The 8,676-nt window shown below is 40.2% G+C and overlaps 1 pseudogene; it reads left to right on the top strand.

The window, feature by feature from the left end:
- The first annotated feature begins 3,079 nt into the window (after positions 1–3,079).
- On the top strand, positions 3,080–7,979 carry LOC116913160 (annotated as a pseudogene).
- Positions 7,980–8,676: the final 697 nt, after the last annotated feature.

Genomic DNA, 8,676 nt, shown 5'->3' with positions numbered 1-8,676 from the left:
TCGGAGCTGGGGACCGAACCCAGGGCCTTGTGGTTGCTAGGCAAGCGCTCTACATCTGAGCCAAATCCCCCACCCCTACACCCATACTCTTGCTCATGGCGGAGACCATTTGGGTTCCTCAATGGCCTCTATCTTCTGAAAAATAGGAAGCATCCACTAAGCTGGTTAATTAACAATTACAGGAAATATGATACAGTGAAGTGCTGTTCAAGAAAATGGTTCTAAGATGAACAAAGTTTCTAGGAGACTGGGCTTGATCTTGTGCTAATTTCCTCGTGATAAAAACAATGATGTTCTCAACCAGGAGTCTGTGTTGGGAAAAACAATGCTGTGCTTCCATTTCAATACTGCATAATTTACATAGGGAAACCTGGAAATCTTTTCTGATATTAAACAATTAATATAAAAAACAAGTTGATTATAAACACTGTCATTAAAAAGGTTTTAAATAATGAATAATTTTTTTTTTAAATTTTTGTCTGTGGTACCAGATTCAGTGTTCTGCATAAACTCTAAAACAAGGCAATTTCTTTCTTTTTTTTTTTTAAATCTCCAAAGAGAATGGACCTTTTATTTTTCTTTCTAGGTCTAATCGAGAAGACAAAATACCATTCTTTGCTTTCAAAAAGAAAACCAATTGTGTTTCATTGGCTTTTTTTTTGTTAATTTCTTATTTTAGTGTTTTAAAAGTCCTTTGGCAAATTATTTTTCATTAATTAATTATTTTCTTATTTTGTCAGGAAAAACAGTTGTTGGTCTTTGTTTCTACTTCTATAATTAGTGTTGTAAATAAAGTTTCCAGAATTTCAGTTATGTCTCACACATATTGATAGTAAGTTTTCCTATCTTTTTTTCACTTGTTACAGTTTCATTATATCTTGACATATGGCTACTTGTGCATGTGTTTAATGTTTCTGACTGGGAAAACTTGCTGTCTCTCTCATTGGAAGAATTCTATTTTATTTTTTATTGTATTAGCAGAACACATCCTGAGGGGATGGAGATACATCTCAGTGCACAGAGCGCTCACGTGATTCTCAAACAGCTCTGGGCTCACCTACAGTACCTCATAAGCCTGGTGTGGTGGTACATGCCCATAGTCCCATTATCAAGAGGAGAACCAGGAGTTCAAAATCATCCTTCAGTGCATAGTGTTTTGAGGCCAGCCTGGGCTACATGAAACCCAGTATAAAAATATGTCCCATAAGACATCTTTTTAGGCATTTGCTACTTTTGTTCTGTGGTTTTTGAGTGTCTGAATAGTCCAGGGGCACTTGAAGGAAGAGAACTTCCTGGTGCTAGGTAGGGACTGACATTCAGAGATTAGCTGGTAGAAGTCTCATCCTAGCTGGCTTTTCTGCCTGACTTGCTGTTATTATTGATCCATGTCCATAGCTTCTACTTCATAATCGCCCTGCTTCCTTTTTAGCTGTACCTATTCTGTGCTTCCTGCTGAGGCTGAGATGGAGAAAGACAAAAAAAATTGGGGCTCCTTCCAGCCCACTGATTCTCCTTGTCAATAAGTTCTTTCTGTAGAAATAGTTTGTTGTTACATTATCAGAAATAAATATAACACTTTTTCTGTTTTATTTTGACACTGATTTTAATATGTATGTAGGGCTGGCCTGAAACTCACTGTATAAACCAGGCATTGAACTCACAGAGATCAAATGGTTTGAGTGCTGGGATTAAAGGGCATACCTGGTCCTTTCTTTTAAATTTTTTTTTAAATTTATATCTATTGTGTGTGTATGTGTGTGTGCATGTGTGTGTGTATATATGTGTGGGGGGGTGTTGACCAAAGATTTCATCAGATTCTCTGAAACCCTGGTCCTCTGCAAGAGCACCCAGTGTTCCTCAGCAGTGAACCATCTCCCCAGCCCCTTCTCCCTGCTCTAAACTCCATTCATTTTTTCATCTTGCTCAGACATGTCTTTTTAATTCAAATTTTAGTGTTTGTTATAATTCACTGAGTTCCTATTCACTAATTTTCTTGTTTCTTTGTAATACCTCACCAAGATTATGTTTACTTTGTTTTGGAAGTTTCTAATTGACGATGCTTGAATCCTGGCTTTAATTGCCTTGATGATAATTCTAATAATGGTTTTTTCTTGGTGCCACCACGTGGATACTTGTTTTTCTCCTCTGCTTTTCATTTAGGGGGATGTTCATAGTGTGACGTGATTTCCATTTTGACATCATTTGTCTAAGATGTCAACAATCCTGACACTGTGGGTACAGTGGCTATTTATCCTTCATAATTTTTTGTTGGTGTTTGGGTTTTTCTGGTTTTGCCAGATTGAATAAAAGGGTTTTTACTTCCATTCCATAACGACAGGCATATTTTAGGGGGGGTCAAGAAAAAGTCGTTCTCAACCTTCCTCATAACCTTTAATAAAGCTCCACCAACTGTAAAATTATTTCATTGCTATCACAACCTCTAATTTTGCTATAGTTATGAATTGTGGTCAAATGTCTGACATACAGATATATTATAGGTGACTCCTGTAAGGGCCTTTTTTGTCTCCCAAAGTGTCTCAATCCATGTTTAAGAACCACTGGTCTGAGAATAGTGGGATGCCCTTACTAATCTAGGAGTGGCTGCCCAGTGCTGCCAGGGAGAAGTCTCCATCTTTGGAAGGCAAAGATCTTTCCAAATCAGGCTTTTCCTGATCCCTCTGTAATAGTGGACACACTTTGATGGGTACTGATGTATCAACTGACCCCAGGCAGTTTTCTTTTAACATCCTCAAAGATGAGATTTATAAAGGGTCTTGGCTAAATTTTACGCAGTGGCTTTGAAGCTATATTTCGAAGCGATCTTTATCCCTTACCTAATGGCCCCTTGTCCCTTGGGCGCCAACAGTAGATGTCTGAGTCCTCCCCTGTTGCACCTTTCAATTCACACTCTTCCTCTTGTGTGCTTCTTTCAAAAGAGCACACACGCTAACCCTTGAACCCATCTTGTTCTTTTCAGTCAGCACTAACATCCTAGTCCTTTCTGCCACAGTTTTGCTTTTCCATATGACCCCTGCTGCTCACAATTGAGGCATGTTCATGCTTTGTATTGACAAACAGAATGGCAATTGATTTGCTAGTCTATGAGATGCAGATTCTCTATGATTCTGATTCAGTAGCTGAAATCCAAGAAGAAGAGACCATCGGTAACGAAGGAGTTCTGTGTAATAGTTGTCAACAGAAGGATCCAATAATAGAAGGCAAGAGGGGTTTCAAACTCCTTTTCATAATTTAACCTTTTTCCACAATAGCACTATTAATGGATCTTTTATTTGTAGGTCGATCCTCTTGACCTAATCAATTCTTCACAACTACATTCCACTGGGGATTAACCTTCAGAAAAATTATTTTGGGCAAACACATTCAAATCCAGAGAAAGGGGTGGAATATTTGGATATCTATAGTGGGGGTAAGCCAAGATTCTTCCCATCACGTCAAAAACCCTTAAGATCTCTAACTACTCCTTCCCATGGTAGTAGCCCCACTGAATGACATGAATTCTGGGTGAACGAGGGTACAGACACCAAAGCTCCGATTGAAATATCCAGTCACCAGTATCAAGTCTCAAACAGCAAGAGTCAATGTGGGACAGAAAAATATGAATAAATTTTACGGTATCTCTAAACTACAAACCCCAATTTAATCAAAAACATTGTTTTAGACTCATTTTATATTGATGTGCTTTTAAATTTATAGTCAGTGGATTGTTTGTGACCTTTGTACAGGTTTATACTGTACATTAGCCATCTTCATCCTCACAACTCACCTCCAATTCCACCTGCACACACACACACACACACACACACACACACACACACACACACACACACACACACACTGCTGCTCCCCTTCCTCTTCCTAAATGCACACTTTCATTTAGTATCTCTTACTAAAATCTCAATTTCCCACTCATCTGTTTGAGTCTGGCTTGTTTCACTTAACATTGTTATTTACAGTTCCATCCGTTTTCTGAGAATGAAAACTCTTTTGTTCTTTACACATAGATGAAAATCACATCAATCGTTTATCACATTTTAAGCCATTCAATCCAGTGATCGACAGCCAAGTTTATTCCAATGACTTGTCTATTGCACACAGTGTGGCAATTAGAATGGATGTGAAGGGGTCCTGGTTAGTTTTTATTGTCAGTTTGACTCAACTGGGAAGATTGAGCTCACGTGAAGAATTGCTTCCATCAGATTGGCCCTAGGCCACATTTGTAAGGAATGTTTTTTTTTTTGTGATGGTTGTTGTGCTATGATGGATGAGACTATTGGTAGTGTTATCTCCTGTGAAGGTGGCTCTGTGTTGTATGAGAAGGAGAGAAAGCTGAGTAGGTCATGGATAGCAATCAAATAATCAGCATTTCTAAGTTGTCTCTTCTTCCTTTCCTGCCTCCCAGAATCCTGCCTGAGTTCCTGCCCCAACTCGGCCTAGTAACAGACTGGTACCTAGAAGCCAAGAGGAGACAAACTTTTCCCCTCGGGTTGAAGGCTATGATGAGATTATTTTTCTTGTTGCCTACTTGTTCTTTCTACTTTTTTGAAAGTTGTCTCTGTTTATTGTTCTAGAAAAGATGTTACTACATGTTTCCCATGGGCCTGTCGGCCTCCGTGTCTCTGTCACTGTCTCTCTTGTCTTCTATTTGTGTGTTTCAGTATATGTGTATGTTTGTGTGTGTGTTTGTGTGTACATGTGTGTGTGCATGTGTGCATGTGTTTGTGTGGTATGTATGTGGTAATGGTGTTTCTGTATGAGTGTTTCTGGTGTGTATGTGCATGTCTGTGTGCATTTGTGTGTGTGTGTGTATTTGTGTGTGTGTGTGTGTGTGTGTGTGTATGTGTGATTCCAGGCTTAAAAAATTCTAAAGACTGAAAACTTGGCAGGTGCCTAGAGAAGGAAGATGAAAGGAGAAAAAAAATCATGTCATTTGAATTAACCCCACATTGGAGGTCAGTCACATAGCGGGGACAAACAATCACATAATGGCAGAGGAGTCATAAGAGCAGAGAGAGAGTAAAACTCAAATTGTGGAGGAAAATGCGCTAAAACTAAGAAAAGGAGAAAAAGAAGACGGTGCACTTAGAAAAGTGGACCCATTTTAAAAAGCTGTCATAATTGTTAAGTTCCTGGACATTAAAAAAAAATTATAATGGTAAAGTAGAAGGAATTATTAAGAGGGCGATGGTCAGAGGAAAAAATGGGGCTAGGGAGGTTCTGAAAAGAAGAATCTTTGAGGATCTGATAACCAAGTGACAAACAATTATCGTGCCCTGTAATTTACAGATAAATTCCATACTTTCTTGCATCCAGTATTCTGTCTACTAATATTTCAAAAAATAAAATTACCATTTCTAATTCTATTTCATCATGTTTCACTGCATTTGATCTAATAAATTCCTTGGTAAATGTCAGAAGTGTTGGTAAATTTTAAAGTCATTTAAAATGACTAGTCAATATCGGGTTTGATTCAAGTTTATCCCTCTTTTGGGAGCAGCCCAGGAGCCTAATTTTTCTCGCTTGAAAAGAATCCATAATTCATGATTGCCATTGACTTCAATGCAAGGTATTTAATCCTGTCAAATTCCAGATTTGTTTGAACAAAAATGGCCCTCCTCTAATTGTGGTTTTTGATAAAGTTTATTTTGGTTGGCTATCAGGTGGGCTGCCATATAGAGAGAGGCTAGCAATATTTCTGATACAAAGAATGGCTTAAAGATAACCAAAGGAAAGATAGGAGCTGGGAAAAACCACCAAGGATGTTGATGACTCAGAAACCAAAGAAGACTTTTCAGAAACCAAATGCATGAAAAGAGCTACTTGGGCAGATTGACCTGAAAACATCAGAATATTTGGGGAAATTTTATTTTGGGGTCTCCAGGAGGTACATGAGAAGCTAAACCTAGATGATAAAGTTTTATGTAACTAGGGAAGGACCACCAGAGGGCTTCTATGACATAAGCAGAGCCTGGATGATGTCACAGAGCACCGCTGAGGTTGCATCCCTCCTCTTGGGGGCACTAGACTCCCTTGAAGGTGGGTTCTCTATCTTCACAGCGGTGTGTGAAAGCCAGTTCTGCTCCTGAACCCCACAATTGTTCAACAGGCTTTTGGTGCCTGACCGGTTTCAGAAGACAGAATCTGGAAGACTAGGACATTTTCTTTTGGGAAATACGTTTATGAAGATGACTGGTACCCTTGTAGCCCAGAAAGCTAAAGGTTTCCCTCGTACAGCGAGTAACTGTATGTTCTCATGTCTTCCACGTTTGAGAGCTGGGGGGATGGTCTAGGCTATTCAGTCTCCGGTGTTTATTATCCTTTCCTAACAATATCTAATTCAAACTTCTACTAAAATGCTAAAGCTTCACTCTGTGCCTTTAAATTTTAGTAGTTATTATTTCTTTTGTTGTTGTTGTTGATGTTGTTTTTTTTTTCTTTTTTTTTTTTTTTTTCCGGAGCTGTGGACCGATCCCAGGGCCTTGTACTTGCTAGGCAAGTGCTCTACCACTGAGCTAAATCCCAACCCCAGGAGATATTATTTCTAAATCACTGTTGTTGCCTAGACAAAAAGACTTGTTGCTGTCAAGACTCAGCAGCTCCTTGAATAAAACCTAGGGTCGGGCTGAGACACAATATAAATCCAGTGACTGCGTGCTATGTCACTGGACAGATAAGCTTCAGGATGCTGCTACACGTGTCATAGTTAGAGGGCAGAAGAGGTGGCCACCCTTCTGGCCTTTTTACATTTTCCTGTTCTTGCTTAAAGGGACAGGAGGCTTTAATCCCACACTGACCCAGCTTATTCAAGGAGAAGTTCTGAGGCAAAGTATAGGGCTGAAGAAATGTCTGAATATATATTTTGAGCCAGGGAACCATTTGATTGGCTTCCTTTGAACTTAGATTTTGATTTTGAGAAAGGGTTTTTCTGTGGGTAGCTGGCTATTCTGAGCTAACCCTGTATACCATATGTTGGCCTTGATCTTCACAGAGGTCTGCCTGCTCTGCCTCTGAGTCCTAGAATCAAAGGAGGCTCCATCACGTTCAGCCTCCCATGAACTTCTGATTATGATGAATTAGATTCAGAGATGCCAAACCTGCTTACCATCGCCTTTCCCTCAACTGGCGGCAAAGTTTCTTAGACAAGGCCTTTGGCCCATTGCTCCTTCCCTCTTTGTTCTTTGCAGGCATTATGACAGAGACAAATGCATTGTGTCTGGTTTAAGCAGGCAAGCTCTTCAAAAACAGCTAAGTGGGCAAGTATGAAGCCTGAACACAGAACGATAGCTGTCAAAAACAGTGACCAGGAGTGCCGTGACCTGGCCTGACACAAGTCTAGAGCCATGAAGAAGAGGATGTCCTTGGAGGAGAGGGCTGGAGCACACCATCCTCCAGAAGCAGAGGAGGAGGAGGCTTCCCAGGCCCCTGGGGAATATTAGGCTGCAGAATTGTTCATTGATGGAAAGGTGATGAGCCCAAGCACCCAATGGAAGGCCATCGTTTAGATCAACTGCCAACAAACCCCTCTCTATCTGGTCAAGTATGACGGAATTGACTGTGTCTACGGACTTGAACTCACTTCGTAATGAGAGGATTTTAAATCTTAAGGTCTTGCCTCCTCACAAAGTAGTGTTTTCCTCAAGCTCAAAGACACCCATCTCAAAGTGCAATGGTAATGTAGCTGTGGAGCATACATTTGAGGGCAAATATGGCTCTAAGGACAACTGAGTGGGGCGGTTCCAGCCCAGGTGCCAACCATGAAGACCGGTTTTACATCACCTACCAGAAAGATCCAGTCCCTATACATCTACCAACTCCTGGATGATTACAGAAGGTAACCTCTGTATTATTCCAGAGATACCCAGCAGAGGTGAAGTCAGACGCTGATGGCACAGATTAATAGGTCACTATGTGCAGTACACCAGAGGCGAGGGGTCCGCAAGATAGGCAAGGTCGCTCACTAAGTTCCAGCCAAGTTTTCCGTATACTTATATCAAGTTATCGGCGACATCCACATCTACTCTCTATCATCTGGGGGAAAAGATCCATTAAGTTGAAATTCACAAAGCAATGGGGAACGGAGATGGATAATTTATAGGATTTGAAAGGGAAAATGTTGTTTTTCTGTGTGTCAGATACCATGGCCTTTACAACCCCAGTATCTTTTTTCCACTGGAATTTGTTTTTTGCTTTTAGAAAATTAAAATGTGGAGGATTTGTTGTGTGCAAACACTTTGGTGGAGTAGACGGCTGTGGTGATGAACATCGAGAGAAGCCAGAAAGGTCAAGATGGTGAACAGGAATTTAATGTTACATAGGCTAAAAAAAAACAGGACTGAGCTTGTTGGTCTTTTAGGGAGAGAAAAGAACTGAGATGGGTCTTAGAGGACAGGGATGGCATGAGAAAGAAAAGATGGATGTTTAGGAAGCAGTGAAGAGGATCCAGAAATAGATAGACTTGAGTGTGAAGAATGAGTTATAAACAGACAGTTGTGGGGAAAGAGCGGGGTAACAGGAGGGGGTCTAGAACCAAAGGCTAAAACCTGCCAAACTGATCCAAGTAGATTCAGAACAGAGGTGATCTGTTTGTTTGACTAATTAAACCAAAGAAACCTGTTTTCTCATCCAGAGATCTATTATTTTTAATTATGGGTGGGGGGC

Source organism: Rattus rattus, chromosome 12 (assembly GCF_011064425.1).
Source record: "Rattus rattus isolate New Zealand chromosome 12, Rrattus_CSIRO_v1, whole genome shotgun sequence".
Taxonomy (NCBI): domain Eukaryota; kingdom Metazoa; phylum Chordata; class Mammalia; order Rodentia; family Muridae; genus Rattus; species Rattus rattus.
This window is presented reverse-complemented; position numbering and strand designations above follow the sequence as displayed.